The 17,096-nt window shown below is 44.0% G+C and overlaps 1 long non-coding RNA gene and 1 pseudogene across 1 annotated transcript in view; one reads left to right on the top strand and one right to left on the bottom strand.

The window, feature by feature from the left end:
• The window catches only part of LOC130357915 (uncharacterized), a 170,054-nt gene that overhangs the window by 9,970 nt on the left and 142,988 nt on the right, over nucleotides 1-17,096 (top strand). Inside the window, exon 2 of the long non-coding RNA XR_008889323.1 lies at nucleotides 13,471-13,554. This is a non-coding gene — a long non-coding RNA (uncharacterized LOC130357915). The remainder of the gene's footprint in view (nucleotides 1-13,470; nucleotides 13,555-17,096) is intronic.
• On the bottom strand, nucleotides 5,121-5,230 carry LOC130359879 (U2 spliceosomal RNA; annotated as a pseudogene).

The raw sequence follows: 17,096 nt of genomic DNA, 5'->3' as shown, positions 1-17,096 counted from the left end.
TGCTGCCAGATGTTAGCTGTAAATCAATAAGAGATCGCAAAATTCTTTTTACACTTGGCATTTTTCAGTTTGGCGATTTTTTTTTTTAATCCTTTTGGCATTTTTTCACTCTGTTTTGGCAGTTTTCAGCTCCTTGGCGGTTTTGCAAAATCGCAGCATGTTGAGCCACTGGCATTTTTTCCCCTGAAATCGTGGCGTTTTTCTCCCATAGAAGTCTATGGGAGTAAAAAAAACGCCAAGAAAAACGCCATGTGGGTTTTAACTTTGGCGTTTTTTAGGCGTTTTTTATTCTCTTTTGGACTTTAGTGATCCAAAAAAAGTGATGGAGATACCTTTTTTAATAAAATTTCGTAGGGTACCATTATAATAAAGATATAGTAGTAATGGAAAAATAGTTTTTAGCGCAATTTTTATTTTTAATAACAAAATGTTATTAATTTTTAAACAGGGATCAATTTATGTGGGCCAGCAGGGCACTAAAAATATGTCCGACAATAATAAAAATGTAGTGTGTGGGTGTTTTCACTCTTTATTCTTTATTTTTTAGGTGGTACTACTACTCCCATCATGGAACAGTGTGTGTAGTAGTACCTGTACTAATTGACCAACCCGAGTCTGTTGCGATCCTTCTGTATAATGTATAGATGCGGCCAGCCGCTCTTCTATGGTCCCCTGCACTGCCGTATATATACACCTATTCATATTTCCTGCAGAGAGCTGTGATTGGATAGATGGTTCCAGCCAATCACAGCTCTCTGTGGGAAATATGAATAGGTGAATATATACGGCAGTGCAGGGCACCATAGGAGAGCGTCTGGCCGCATCAATTATACATTATACAGTAGGAACACAGCGGGTGTCAGGAGTACTGTAGGTACTACAGCTCCCAACATGGAGCAGAGCTAGCTCCATGATGGGAGTAGTAGTACCTGATGTTAAGGAACGATCACAGCGGGTATCACTCCTGACACCTGATGCGATCATCTATTGCAGAGATGCAGAGCGGCTCTATACAGCGCTCGCATCTCTGCACTATACTCTGGCCAGTGATGTGAATAGAACATCACTCATTCATATTTCTCTCTGAGAGCTGTGATTGGCTGCAACCATCCGGCCAATCACCACTCTGGCCGAAAATATGAATGAGTGATGTTCTATTCACATTACTGCCTGGAGTACAGAGCAGAGATGTGAGCGCTGTATAGAGCCGCTCCACATCTCTGCTATATTATGGACGATCGCATCCTGTCCTGACACCCGGGGCGATATGTCTATTAGTACAGGTACTACTACTCCCATCATGGATCAGTGTGTTCCATGCTGGGAGTAGTAGTACTACCTAAAAAATAAAAAATAAATAGAGGGGAAAAAAAAGTGAAACACACACGTAACTAAAATTTCGTTACAAAGAATATACATTTTGTCAAATACATTTTTTTCCATCACTACTGCATCCTTTTTTTTTTTTTCGGTACCCAACAAAAATGCCAAAGGGGCCAAAAATGCAATTTCCACACAAATGAAAAAAACGCCAGGAAAAACGCCAGACGCAGGAAATTGCACTGGCATTTTTTCAGGTGTTTTTTTTTTCAAACCAAAAAACGCAGGACAAAAAAAAACAAGTAGAAATTTAGCCTAACAGTGTAAAAGTAGCCTTAGCTCTTTGGTGTGTGTACAGTGACATTTCAGGAAATGTATCAAATGCCTTGCAAGCATTTAATAACTTTGGTGCACCTACACATTACCAGCACACAAAAAAGGTACAATGATAACTCCCCCCTATATTCTGGAAGCTCGCCAGATATATTTATTTCCTTACTGCACTGACTACTATCTTTCACAGGATTGTAGACTACAGTAAAAGGCACTATACTTTTTTTTTTCTAACGCTATTATGACTTGCATAGTTGCAAGAGTTAAATCTATACAGTACTTATACAGACAGTTAGGAGAAAAGGGAGAGCCCTGCTGATTTGGGAAGCCAAGCTCCTTGTATTTATCCAAGCTGTATGTCAGAGGGGTAGCCCTGCTGCTTTCACACACTGTCTGACTGCAGCCTGTCAGCAGATCCCCGGGTTACAGACTGCACAGGCTCAAGGGACAGCAGCCAAGGAGAGAGGCCGTCTAGCCGCAGATCCAGATGTGGGGGCCACTGAACGCCAGCACTCCCTGAAAAGCCTTTCAGACTAAACAATTGTGACTTGGCTGTGAGAAGCAGGACAGCTCCAGCTGCAGCCTCCCCCTCGTGTCCCTTTAATTGAGCTGGCAGGCGCTGGGGCGCACTCAGAGAGGGGGAATCTCCCCATGGGACTGCACAGTTTTGGCAAAGCTCCTGCCTGGCTACCTTAAAGAAAGAAAAGAGAGGAGGAGGGAGAAAAAGAAAATTGGGAACATGCTGCCGAGGTGTTTACTGCTTAATCCAGCTGGGGCTACTCCTATTTCCCAAATTCTGCCCTCTGCCCCTTGCTGCATATAAGTTGAAAGCCCAAGAGAGGAAGATGTGTTATTGGGCTGATCTCGCAAGTGGGAGACGGATTTTATACCATCAACAGCTGCTTTTGACCTTGAATGATCACCGGGCTTCTCTTCGGGCCCACAAGTTGCTGGGACTGTACAAAGTACACTTACGTTAATATTGATGTGTATAAAGGGGCTTCCGTCACTTGCGTGTAAGAAGAACATGTATATGTCTACTACTTTGGATAAGATGCCCATATATTTTATAGAGAAAATGCAGTCACAAATGTCATATTTTAGGTTCGATGCTGAGTTTGTACATTTTATCAAACCAGAGTAATGTGGAAATTAAGTGATTTGTTCCCTTAAGGCTAAGTTTCCACTTGGTTTTTTTCCTGCATTTTTTTCTTGCATCTGATGTTTTTTCTGGCATTTTTGCATTTGAGTGGAAATTGCATTTTTGGCCCCTTTGGCATTTTTTTCAAAATTTGTTGGGTACCAAAAAAAATAAAAAAAAAATAAAATAATTAAAAAAATTAAAAAAAAGGATGCAGTAGTGATGGGGAAAAAATGTATTTACCGAAATTTATATTTTTATAATGAAATTTGAGCTAATTTTTAAACAGGGATCAATATATGTGAGCGGGCAGGGCTCTAAAAATTTTGTGTGTGTGTTTCACTTTTTTTTAACCTGTTAAGGACCCAGGGCGTAAACTTACGCCCTGAGTCCTGGTCCTGCGATATAATGCGGGGTCACACGGTGACCCCGCATCATATCGCGGCAGGCCCGGCATCATAGTGAAGTCGGGACTCGCCGCTAATAGCGCGCGGCACTGATCGCAAAGTGGAAAAATAATTTTGAGCTTTTTCATTGATGTACAGCTAACATCTAGCCACAGTGTTTTTTCAATGAAAAAACACCATGGGGCCATTTTGGGGCAGTTCTTTTTAGGATACGTGTGAATAGTATCCTGCGCATATTTGATGTGCAGAATGGTATTGAGTCATTTTACATTGAAATCAAGAGCATAAAATCTGCAACTTTAAAGCGTACCCATCAGATCCAACAAAAAAAATTTTTTTTAAATATATCACTCAGTACCTACTCCTGACCATATACATCAAATTTTTATGTGTCTAGCACCTTTACTTATTTTTTTATTACACTTTTAATTTAGCTCACTAGTCTGAATTCCTCTCAAAGGGAGGGGGCGTGGCCTCACTGTGCAGGTCTCTGCCCCCTCCCTCAGTATGCTGTCTGCTCACATCTTCCCTAGCATTAGCAATACTACAACTCCCAGCTTGTCCTCACAGACAGTAGCGGGACACAAGCTGACAGTGGGAGGATTTTTTGCCTCCAGCTGCGAGCCCTGCACTCACAGCTGTCAATCAAGGAAGTGTGTCCATGACATAGGTGATGATGCATGGACACAGCAGGACTAGTACGTGTCCAAGCAGGCAGGGGGGGGGGGCAGTTGTTTGACTGGCTTTTTCAGTATGAAATACAAAAAAATTTCTAATGAAAGCAATTGCAAAACCTATTGGTTTTGCATTGTTTACAACTTATCAAAAGTTTTTGTATCTGACAGTGCCCATGCTGGGCTTTGTAGTCTTGCAACATCTGGAGGCACACTCTTTGGAAAACTCTGCCTTAGAGGGATATTCCAGGAAAAACTATATATATATATATATATATATATATATATATATATATATATAGGGGAATATGCAAAGCAGCTCATTACATCACCTTTTCAGGTAATGTTCCCTGGTATCAGCTTGGCTCCTCTTAAGGAATATAAAAAGCTGATCGGGATTTATGCCAAGCCAGACTACTCCCCAAAAGGGAAGTTTCTACCCATCTGCAGACAGCAGTTTCGTGGTGTTTTTTTTATTTTTTATTTTTAAAGCCGAGGAACGTGCTCTCGATTCACCCAAAGTGCAAGAAAAAGTGCAAACGTGTTACACTAAAAAAAACGTGCACAAAGGATGCGGTCTATCGCAAGCCCTTCTCCGATAGGAGAGAGGCCCCCCAACAAACCTTACCCTTCGCCTCCGGACCAAAAGGTACCTGCGAGGTTCCAGGTTCGATGTCCCTTTTCGCCGAAGCTACTAGGGGACCACAAATGCTCCCGGCATCCCCCTTGGCATTAGCCAAGGTATCTGCCCGCAGAGCCGATAACGGTAGGTACCCTCCCAAAGCAGGAGTACCTGGGGTGTTTGCAGGGAGGTGCGGAACCTAATGGCCACACACACCTCCCCTAGACCACCAGGAGGGACACCCAGAAGGGCTACCGCATCCTGACAAATCCTGTGAACACACAGTGACACAGTGAGACAAAAAGAAATAAATAAGTGAATGTGTGCAGATATACTGCCCGGATCTATAAAAATTTCTCTGATCCTAGCCAGAAGGCCGGGAATCAAGAGGTGAGTGCCACAAGGTGAAGAGATTATGGTGCCCGTGCTTCAACTCAGTGAGCCAGTACTCCCAGTGAATTTCGGCACCTCGGGGTCACCACTCCCTGAGGCACAAAAGTACCTCGGCTCTAGACCCTCTCAGCCTCATGGCGAGACCCAGAGGGAACAGGTCACATCGGGGCAGCCGTCGAGCTGATTCCTCAGAACCAGCCCCGGAAAGCCCTGGTACACCTGCATCCTCCATGCAGCACCCATCCCCACCAGCCCCATACCGGCATCACAGTCCACCGGCATGAAAAACTGATAAGAACAGATACTACACTTGATCTTAGCCAAAAGGCCGAGAAGCAGTTTCGTAGTGTTTGCCACTCGTCAGTACAGAGCAGGGCGATCTGGCTTGGCTGAGGTAAGAGGCCTGAAAGCAGCTAAAGGGGATGAGTATTTACCTCAGGGAGAGGCCACCACTCCTGGTGTAACAGAGTTTCAGAAGGCCATTTAGCACTCCGCGTGCATTCTGGGTAGGGGAATATGCAAAGCAGCTCATTACATCACCTTTTCAGGTAATTTTCCCTGGTATCAACTTGGCTCCTGTTAAGGAATATAAAAAGCTGATCGGGATTTATGCCAAGCCAGACTACTCCCCAAAAGGGAAGTTTCTACCCATCTGCAGACAGCTGTTTCGTGGTGTTTGTCACTCGTCAGTACAGACCAGGGTGATCTGACTTGGCTGAGGTAAGAGGCCTGAGAGCAGCTAAAGGGGAAACTTTCCTTTTGGGGAGTAGTCTGGCTTGGCATAAATCCCGATCAGCTTTTTATATTCCTTAACAGGAGCCAAGCTGATACCAGGGAACATTACCTGAAAAGGTGATGTAATGAGCTGCTTTGCATATTCCCCTACCCAGAATGCCCGCGGAGTGCTAAATGGCCTTCTGAAGCTCCGATACACCAGGAGTGGCGGCCTCTCCCTGAGGTAAATACTTATCCCCTATATATATATATATATATATATATATATATATATATATATAAAATCAACTGGCTCTAGAAAGTTATACAAATTTGTAAATTTCTATTAAAAAATCTTAATCCTTCCAGTAGTTATCAGCTGCTGCAGTTGAGTTGTTCTTTTCTTTCTACAACAGTGCTCTCTGCCAAAACCTCTGCTTGTCTCAGGAACTGTCCGAAGCATTAGAGGTTTGCTATGGGGATTTGCTAACTCTGGACAGTTCCTGAGACAAGCAGAGGTGTCAGCAGAGAGCACTGTGGTCAGATAGAACAACTCAACGTCACCAGCTGATAACTACTGGAAGGATTAGGATTTTTTAATAAAAGTAATTCACTAATCTGTTTGACTTTCTGGAGCCAGTTGATATAAAAAAAAAAAAGTTTTTTTCCTGGAATACCCCTTTAAGGTATGGCCACATGTAACTGATAATTGGGTATGGCCATGTACATCCAGATTTGCAGGCAGAAAATATACATAGCAGCAAAGTGATTGAGATAAAAAAAAAAATCTATATGGAAACAGACCTGTGGTGCAAATTTGAAATTTCACAGCAAGTCAATTCTATTTGCAAAGCATAGGGTGAAATCTGGGGTACCATCTTGCTAAATTGTGGAATCCTAGAAGATTTGCAAAAGACATCACTGTGTGAACATATCCTAATGACACAAACTAAAGATTTTTTCAATGGCAATGGGTGTTTGCAACCTCATATACATCTAGGTTCACCTTAGCAAAAAATTCACAAAAAATTGCCCCATCATCTGCCTCAATGACGCAATCTGATAAATATGTCATGTACAATTTTCAAAAAGCCTTGTCCTAAGAAGGAACAGATATTTCTGCTTTATAAACAAGACACAACATGTCATTTTTGCTATTTGAGAACAGATTTGTATAACAAGAAAAATGACAAGAACATGATGCATAACTTAATAAAAACCTATAAGTAAGCCACCCCAGCGGTATGCTCTATTGTAGAATTTTCCTTGCTGTAGTAAATCACTGCTATACTGTTCCCCATTAGAAAGTCAGGAGAAATGAACTTTATTCATGTTTCATAAATAAATAAACAAAAATAAAATCATTTGTCACTAAAAACTTTCCAAATTTTGGTCTTCCTCCTAGAACTGAGATCATTGTATCTAGGATCCCAAGTTCAGGTCAAGCAGAGTGGCACAAAACTGGCAGTGCGGAGGTTAATGGGAGTTGTGCTGAACATTGGTGTCAGGACTTTGAGAGCAGAGATCAGTGGAAGGTTTTCTATTGCAGTGAAAGCTGAGGCCTCACTGGACAGCCTTCCTTTGTTTGTTTTCCTGAGATTGGGAGGTCTGAATTCTTTCTCAATGCCGTAGCAGTTTTGGGTGTTTTTAAGAGTGAAGGCCAGGAACTGCAGGTACTTCCTAGAAAACGGAGGGTGCATCTCTGTAGCTACAATTAGAGAAAATGACAGGTCAAAGGTGCAAAATCAGACACATAAACCAGCAGGTTGTGATTTTGGGCAAAGTTTCCAGTCTATTAGTTTCTTTTTTTTTTTTTTTAAAGAAGAAATTAAATGAAGAAGAGCCTTTTCTTTAACTTCAGGCATAAAATAAATAGAAGCACTTTTTTCTGGTTGAGCTTTTGGCAGTGTTAATAATTTCCCCCTGAAAAAACCCTCCAATAAAAGGAAAACATGGAAAGAAAAACAAACTATTAGAAAATCGAGGAGGGAGGAAATGTTATTTAAAAGGTAACCAGACCGCATCATTTTCCAGCGGTATTATATTCTCCCCTCAGTATCCAAAATATATACGGGCTCCGAGCCAAGAATGTAAAAGAAAAAACACCACGGCATAGACACAACATCTGGACAGAGGCAGAACAAAACCCCCATTTATCACACTTAATCCTGCAATGAAACAGTCAACAGTTTACTTCTGTTTTGCTAATTTAGCTTCTTTCATGGTATAAGGTGGAAAACCCAAAGGAGAGGCTTGCAGGCCAGGTCACTTACACAGCTTCTTAAATATGGAATGTTCTGCTTTTTCTATCCTTTGAAAACAGTTCTTTCCCTTTTATATTTGCCATGGGCACAATGTTTAGTCACTTTTATATTTGATCTGTTTGCCTGTAGTAGCATTGAGTTCTTTATTCTATGGTCCTATCATGGTCAGTTGCAGCACATACAATTTCCTAGAAATCTAAATATTGGATATATCCTCCTATACATTACAAATACCCTTATCATTGAAAAACCAATATTCTTTCACTTACATTGACATATTATGGAACCATTTTGTGATCTTGTGGCATAATATTTAAATTCCTATTGTCACCTTGCAAATTAGAGAGTTAAAGCATAATGCACATTGACATTCTGTACACATCAGCACCAACTGATTCAGTCAGTTCTGGGACCACTCGGATATATACCGTCACCATTGACAACAATGCATATATGAGCGGATCAGCAGAAAGAATGAACATGTTTATTCAGAGTCCAGAATTAACATTTTCTCTGCTGCAGAAATTCGGTGGTGGGCACAGTGCAGCAGAATCTCACTGAAAACAATGGGAGGCTGCTACACCTGGAAATTCCATAGTGTGAATGCACCCTAACTGTAAAGTTATATTAAACATGACTGTAGTGGAGCCCTGAGCACCAAAGTCATTTTTTAAAATTGTATGCATTATAAATTTAGCCTGTAATCACTTGATCGGAGATGCCATTCCATCAGCTTGCAGCCACTGTAATCTAAGGCTCTTAGCTAACCATACCCAGTGCTGTAGGATGTAATGGTGCTTGGTCTTGTGCTCAGGGATTTTTTAATATATATATATATATATATATATATATATCCGTAGTTACGCTTTTAAGTCCCCCCTCGGCTCTGTTGCTAGAGGGAGCCCAAAGTCCTTCTCTACATGAGATGACAACAAAACTTTACAGTGAAGGAAATCAATATTTGATCCCCTGATAATGAAATCAATCAGATTCTAAACTTTCTACCATGGCCGAAGAGCTTTCCAAGTATGTCAGGGACAAGCTCGACCTACACAAGGCTGAAATGAACTACAAGATCATCGCCAAGCAGCTTAGTAAGAAGTTTACAACAGTTGATGCGATTCTTCACAAATTGAAGAAACACAAAATAAACGTCAATCTCGAGGGAATTTTGTAAGATCTCACCTCATGGAGTTTTAATGATCATGAGAACAGTTAGGAATCAGCTCAGAACTACAAGGGATGATCTTGTCAATGATCTCAAGGTAGCTGGGACCATAGTCGCCAAGAAAACAATTGGTAACACACTATATTGTGCAGGACTGAAATCCTACAGTGCCTGCAAGGTTCCCCTTCTTAACCCCTTAAGGACATAGGGCGTACGGGTATGCCCTGACGTCCTTGTAGTTAAGGACACAGGCCATACCTGTACGCCCGTGGAGATTTCGGTCCCTGCATCGTGCCGGTCGGGGACCGGACCGGGATGACTGCTGAAATATTTCAGCAGGAACCCCGTGCAAACCCCTGGAGGGGTCCTGAGACCCCCCATGTCGGCGATCGTCACAAATCGCTGGTCAATTCAGACAGGCAATTTGCAGGCGATTTCGAGTCAATCGGGTCTCTGGTGACCTGGAAAAAAAAAGGTGAATGGGGCTGTCCGGGACAGCCCCAGTCACCCTTACCCAGCAGGAAAGAGGGGGCAAGGGCAAGAACATACCCATATGTGGATGTAAAATGCTCTGCAAGCAAAGTACAATGCTCAGAAAAGAAGGAGCACCATGGGCTTTTGGAGAGAGAATTGTCCGAAATTGAAGGCCATGTGTGTTTACAAAGCCCCCAGAACAGTGGACCCCTTCCACATGTGACCCCATTTTGGAAACTACACTCCTCACGTAATGTAATAGGGGATGCAGTGAGCATTTACACCCCACAGGTGTCTGACAGGTTTTTGGAACAGTGGTCCGTGAAAATGAAAAAGGTAAGCCCCCTTTTCCAAAGATATGTCATACGCCAGTGGAGTGTTAATTCTCACTGCACCCCTTATTAAATTCTGTGAGGGGTGTAGTTTCCAAAAAGGGGTCACATGCGGGGGGGTCAACTGTTCTGGCATCACGGGGGCTTTGTAAATGCACGTGGCCCCCAACTTCTATTCCAACCAAATTCTCTCTCCAAAAGCTCATTGGCGCTCCTTCTCTTCTGAGCATTGTAGTTCGCCAGCAGAGCACTTTAAATGCACATATGGGGTATTTCCATACTCAGAAGAAATGGGGTTACAGATTTTGGGAGTTTTTTCTCCTATTACCCCTTGTGAAAATGAAAAATTTGGGGTAACACCAGCATTTTAGTGAAAAAAATCAAATTTTTCATTTTCACGCCCAACTTTAGCGGAAATTTGTCAAACACCTGTGGGGTGTTAAGCTCACTGTACCCCTTGTTACGTTCCTTGAGGGGTGTAGTTTCTAAAATAGGATGCCATGTGGGTTTTTTGTTGCTGTTCTGGCACCATAGGGGCTTCCTAAATGTGACATGCTCCTGAAAAACCATTTCAGCAAAATTTGCTTTCCAAAAGCCAAATGTGACTTTTCTCTTCTGAGCATTGTAGTGCACCCGCAGTGCACATGACGTTCACACATGGGGTACAAATTTTGGGAGGCACTTTCTCCTATTACCCCTTGTAAAAATGTAAAATTTGGGGGAAAACCAGCATTTTAATGAAAAAAAGAAAAGAAAATTAATTTACACATCCAAATTTAACGAAAAGTCGTCAAACACCTGTGGGGTGTTAAGGCTCACTGTACCACTTACATTCCTTGAGAGGTGCAGTTTCCAAAATAGTATGCCATGGTTTTTATTTTTTTGCTTTTCTGGCACCATAGGGGCTTCCTAAATGTAACATGCCCCTCAAAAACCATTTCAGACAAACTCACTCTCCAAAATCCCATTGTCGCTCCTTCCCTCCTGAGCCCCCTACTGCGCCCGCCGAAAACTTTACATACACATATGAGGTATTTCCTTACTCGAGAGAAATTGGGTTACACATTTTGAAGGGCTTTTTCTCCTTTTACCCCTTTTAAAATTTCAAAAACTGGGTCTACAAGAACATGCAAGTGTAAAAAATGAAGATTTCCAATTTTCACTTTGCTGCTATTCCTGTGTTAGCACACTTTCTGAATGTCCTTTTGAATACTTTGAGGAGTGCAGTTTTTATAATAGGGTCATCTATGGGGTATTTCTAATATGAAGGCCCTTCAAATGCACTTCAAAACTGAACTGGTCCCTGAAAAATTCTGATTTTGTTAAAAATTGGAAAATTGCTGCTGAACTTTGAAGCCCTCTGATGTCTTCCAAAAGTAGAAACATGTCAACTTCATGATGCAAACATAAAGTAGACATATTGTATATGTGAAATAATACATAATGTATTTGATATGTCTTTTTTCCTTATAAGCAGATAGTTTAAAAGTAAAAGAAATGCAAAATTTTCTAATTTGCCATAAAATTTTGGAATTTTTCACCAAGAAATGATGCAACAAATTTACCACTGACATAAAGTAAAATATGTCACGAAAAAACTATCTCCGAATCAGAATAAAAAGTAAAAGCATTCCAGAGTTATTAATGCTTAAAGTGACAGTGGTCAGATTTGCAAATAATATTCTGGTCCTGAAGGTGAAAATGGGCTTGGTCCTTAAGAGGTTAAAAAACACATGTACAGGGGCGTGGCCTGGCTGCTGAGGCGAATGGCCACACATTAGAGGAGCTCGGTCTCATCGCCTGCTCCAGTGACTATAGAACAGCAAAACACCAGTCCTGCTCGCTATAGCCCGGACCCTAAAGTCACCCACCATGCCGGTGAGGAGGAGGAAGCCGCTCCGCTGCCGCTCTCTGGCTAAATTCCGCTTCTCCCCGAGAGGAGCTTACTCCCAAGATGGCGCCGACGGGGAATGCGGAGGCCCTGTACCTTGGGCCGCCTCTCCAGACAGCCGCCGCACTGCACAGCTCAGTCTCAGACGCCGCTCAGCCTCAGACACGGCGCTGCACACTGCTCAGGAGCCCGGGGATCCCCTGGCAATGACCGGAGGTCACCGCTCACCTACTTACAGCGGCGGGGACGGCTGCCTTGGCTCCTGCTCTTCTCCGGCGACTCCGGCCTGCCTCCCTCCGGCCCCATCCTCCATGAGCCATGCAAGGCACAGTCCACAGCTACCCTCCTCTCTGCATTCACAGGAGGTAAGAGCTCAATCCCTCTCAGGCACCCCTGTAGCAGCAGCTGACCTGCTGGCAACCCTGCCTGTCTCCAATAAGTCTCTGGCAGACTCTGCTATGAAGGGCATGTTATTGTTGCTACGATCTACCTTCCTCCAAGATATTAATACGCTAATTTGCCCCATCCAGTCTGATTTGAGGGACCTGGGTGGCAGGGTGGACCATCTGGAGCACAAGTTTGGGGACTTTGCTGATTCACACAATTCCCTCATACACTTGCATCATGAAATGGAGGACAAAGTGGCGGCCTTACAAGCAAAATTGGCAGATCAGGAGGACCGCAGCCGCCGCAACAATATTAAACTTAGAGGGGTGCCTGAAACAGTTACCCCGGCAGACATCCCGAAATATGTGCACTCATTACTTAAAGCGGTGGCACCCAACTCCGCACTCCAAGAGCTGACGGTCGACAGGGCCCATCGGGTTCCGCGCCACCTGGAGGATACTGTTCCGAGGGACATTTTGGCCCGCGTCCACTTCTTCCACATTAAAGAGCGCCTCATGGAGGTTTCCAGATGCAACAACGGGCTGCCTGCTCTGTATCACCACATCTCATTGTATGCAGACTTATCGGCTGCTACACTCCAAACTAGAAGGGCCCTGGGCCCGGTTACTCTGGCTCTCCGCACAGCATCTATCCCATATCGATGGGGCTTCCCAAAAAGACTCCTCATTAAAAGGGACAATATAATTCACGTTGTTATATCCTTGATGGAGGGTGAAGAATTACTGAAGACTTGGAACATCCAGTCCCTACTTGCAGAAGGCCCTCGTCCTCCTCCTGGAAAAGCTCGGGTCCGGAAGAAATGGGACGTCGCTTGATCTGGAAGGTGACATTCTTTCATCACAGATGTGGGCTCTTCTGCGCTGCCCGTGTGCCTCAGCTTCAGTGTGGACTCTGACCCCCACACAGACATCGATAGTGCTTGGTTAAGGCCATCCAGGTTCTCCTGTGCCACCTTTGAGTGGTTGTTTGTGTTTGTTTGTTTTTCTGTTTATTTTTCTGTTTTTACCACTGTCTTTTTTCAAGGTCCTAGTAGTGAATATTGACGCTTTCTGACAGGCTCATGCTGGCTGGGAGATGTGCCCTGTCCCCTCAATTTCCTGATCCTGCTACCAGTTCCGATCTTTGTATATTTCTGTATAAGATTGTCATATCCATTGCCAGCCTTAATATGAAGGGGCTGAACAATCCATGTAAACATTCCTATCTATGGAAGGAGGTAAAATTACTTAAATGTGACATAATATGCTTGCAAGAGACACACCTTTTATCCGCTGATGCGCACTGCCTCACCCACCCGCAATTTACGCATTTCTATCATTTACATTTCAGCTCCAAGTCCAGAGGGGTCTCGATCGGCATCAGGAACACCTTGGCTTTCACTCTGCAGGAAGTGGTTCCCGATCAACAATGCAGGTATGTGATCCTCCCCTGTGTCATCAATGCTGTTCCACTGACCATCGTGGCTTTGTATGTCCCTAATTCAGGCCAACTCCGTTTTTAAATCGATTACTGAAAAAAGTCCGCAGCTCGCCCTGGGGATCCCTAGTTCTCTGCGGGGACTTTAAAATAGTCTCGGACCACAACTTAGATTCCACATCCATCTCTCGTTTCCCCTCACCCACTATCACCTCACTACTGTTGGAGAAGGACCTATACGACATATGGAGGGTACAACACTCCACGGAAACAGACTATACCCTTCTCTCTACGGTGCACAACTCTTACTCACGCATAGACATGTTTCTTTTAGAGAAATCTCTGGTCTCCGATTCTATTACCACTACTATAGAATTTATCAAATGGTCAGACCATGCTGCTATCACCTTACAACTGACTGACACGGCCTCATTGCCCCCCACATACACGTGGAGAAGCAACCCCTTCTTGTGGTCTCATCCTACATACTCGGTCAACTTAAAACAACACATAGAGGAATATTTTGCATATAATGCTGACTCGATCTCTGACCCGATTGTGTTGTGGAATTGCCACAAGGCAGTGATACGAGGATTCTGCATACAATACGGATCGAGGCTTAAGAAACAGAGGGAAAAACTAGTGAACGACACTCTCTAACCTCCGCTCTGCTGAGGTCCTCAATCAAGCTGATCCTTCCCTGGCCCACGCCGCGGATGTCGCCTCCTTGAGATGCGACCTCCGCTGCCTGTTGCTACATATTTATGAGAAGTCCCATCGAAAACTCCAAGCCACATACTATTCACAAAACAACAAGGTGGGAAAGCTCATGGCGCACTGTTTGAAACGTCACCAACTCAAATCCCAGGTTCCCTACCTACTGCATCCCGTAACACACTCCAAACTGTACACACCAGATGACATTGCTAACGGCTTTCTCTCTTTTTATTCCAGACTATATAATCTCAAGGACTCTATCCCTCCTTCTCCTGATCTTCAGCTGGCTACTTCTACCTTTCTATCTAATCTGAATCTTCCTACCTTAACATCGGACCAGCTGGCCTTTTTAAACAAGGACATTACAGTGGAGGAGGTCTCACTTACGATACGGTCCCTACCTGCGGACAAGGCCCCGGGCCCAGACGGCTTTGTTAATTCCTACTTTAAACATTTTCAGTCTACAATAGTCCCTCACTTAACTAAGATTTGTAATGCGGCCATGTCCACGGGCGTGCTCCCACATGAAAACTTGCAGGCCACCATAGTGACTCTACCAAAACCTGGTAAGGACCCAGACAGACCCCAAAATTTTCGACCCATATCGCTTCTCAATCAAGATGTCAAGATTTTCACCAAATTGCTAGCATCTCGCATATCCACAGTTCTCCCGTCTTTAGTCTCTACAGATCAAGCGGGATTTGTGGCTGACCGTCAGGCCTCCAACAACACAAGGCGCTTACTTGATATCTTTGCTCACTTAGAATATACTGATACACCTACAGTGGTCTTGGCCCTGGACGCCGAGAAGGCCTTCGACTGCCTCCAGTGGTTGTATGCCTTCTTGGCCCTCTCACATATGGGCTTTGCTGGTCCGATAATTTCTGCTCTCTCCTCTCTCTACAGTTGCCCCTCGGCCAGAGTGCTGGTAAATGGCTTCTACTTGGAAAATTTTGACATATCTAACGGGTCACGTCAGGGATGCCCCCTTTTGCCCTTTCTCTACATCTTGTCCATGGAGCCCCTGGCTCAGGCTATCCGCCTGTGCCCAGAAGTTTCTGGGGTCATGATTGGACGTCACAGCCATACCATCTCGTTATACGCTGACGATGTTATCCTGTCTCTCACGAACCCTGTTCAGTCACTGAAGGCTATCATGGATCTGGTGCACAGATTTGGCGAATTATCCTACTACCTCCTTAATGCTTCTAAAACACAAGCTTTAGCTATCAACCTATCCCCACAGCTTTTGGGAACACTCCACTCCATGTATTCCTTTGATTGGCGTACTACTTCACCCCAATACTTGGGTATGCAACTTTCTTATCCCCATAACATGCTGTATCGGGAAAATTATTTACCACTACTAGCTAATGTGTCCGCTGAAGCTGATAGGCTTGCCAAAGCAGATATGTCCTGGGTTGGGAGGGTAGTCGTATTCAAGATGTTTCTTCTCCCCAAATTCCTATACCTGTTCCGCACACTGCCTATCTCCCTTCCTACTTCTTTCTTTTCTAAAGCCCAATCCCTCCTTTCTTCTTTTATATGGGCCGGACACAAACCACAGCTTTCGGCTAAAATCCTAACCAAAGCTAAACTCTCGGGAGGCCTGGGTTCCCAAGATCTACGCAATTACTACACTGCCACGATGGTCTCTATGTTACGGCACTGTAGGCAGAACCGGACAGATCTGCCTTGGGTAGACATTGAAAACCACTCTGTATTGCCTTTTATACTTACCATATTGGTCCTTTCCTCTGCCCGTTTTTATCAACCCGCTGGTCCAGGTCTCCTTCTCGGTGTGGACCTAGTACATACAGAAATCTCTCCCTATGTGGCCACTCACCTGTGATGACTTGCCGCTCTCGCTCATACAAGCAGCCATCCCTGATATCGATCTGTCTACCTGTATGTCCAAGGGCATCACACATGCAAAATACCTTTTACGATAGCTCCTCTATTGTTCCCTTTGCCACACTTACGGATAAATATCACATAGCTACACATGATTTCTATAAATACCTATAAGTCCGCCACTTTTTGTCAATGCTGAAAAGTTCGAGCACCCCTCTGGACAGCTTATCTCTTAAAATACTAACTACTTCCATAAAGGGCTTAAGGGTGTACTATAACAACTTGACTCAGGGGACCACGCTGACCAAATCATACCCCTTGCGTATGTGGGAGAGGGATCTAGATATAACAGTCTCTCTAGAAAGTTGGCAACGGACATTCAGAACCATACATGCTTCCTTCCAGTGCTCCTCCCACTTAGAATCTGCTATCAAAACTGTATTAAGGTGGTACTATACCCCAGACCGTCTGGGCAAAATATACCCGTCTGCCTCTACCCAGTGCTGGCGGGTATGTGGCGCCCTTGGCACCCTTCCTCATATCCTGTGGTTTTGCCCTGTCACTGCCCCCTTTTGGGAAGCTTGCAGAAAGCTACTGCAGGAGATATTTGGTAGTCATGCTCCATGGTCCCCCCAGGCGATATTACTTTTTCTAGACTTACAGATCTTACCCCGAGATCAACGAGCTTTGTTTAGCATTATTTGTATCCTAGCGAAAATAGTGATAGCAAGCCTCTGGAAGTCAGCGTCCGTGCCCACCATAGATACTCTTATCACCAAACTGAACATGACATATGCATATGAAAAGATTATAGCCTATGGGGCCTGTAAGCGCCAGTTGTTTCAGAAACGCTGGTTACTGTGGTCCTCCTCTGCCTGCTGCAAAGAAGTGTCATTTCCGCAAAGCCTTGTCACCTGTGCATTGGTCATTTACCTGTCATAGACTCCTCCCTCCTGTCCCACGCTCCA

This window comes from Hyla sarda, chromosome 2 (genome assembly GCF_029499605.1).
Source record: "Hyla sarda isolate aHylSar1 chromosome 2, aHylSar1.hap1, whole genome shotgun sequence".
In the NCBI taxonomy this organism is placed as follows: Eukaryota; Metazoa; Chordata; class Amphibia; order Anura; family Hylidae; genus Hyla; species Hyla sarda.
This window is presented reverse-complemented; position numbering and strand designations above follow the sequence as displayed.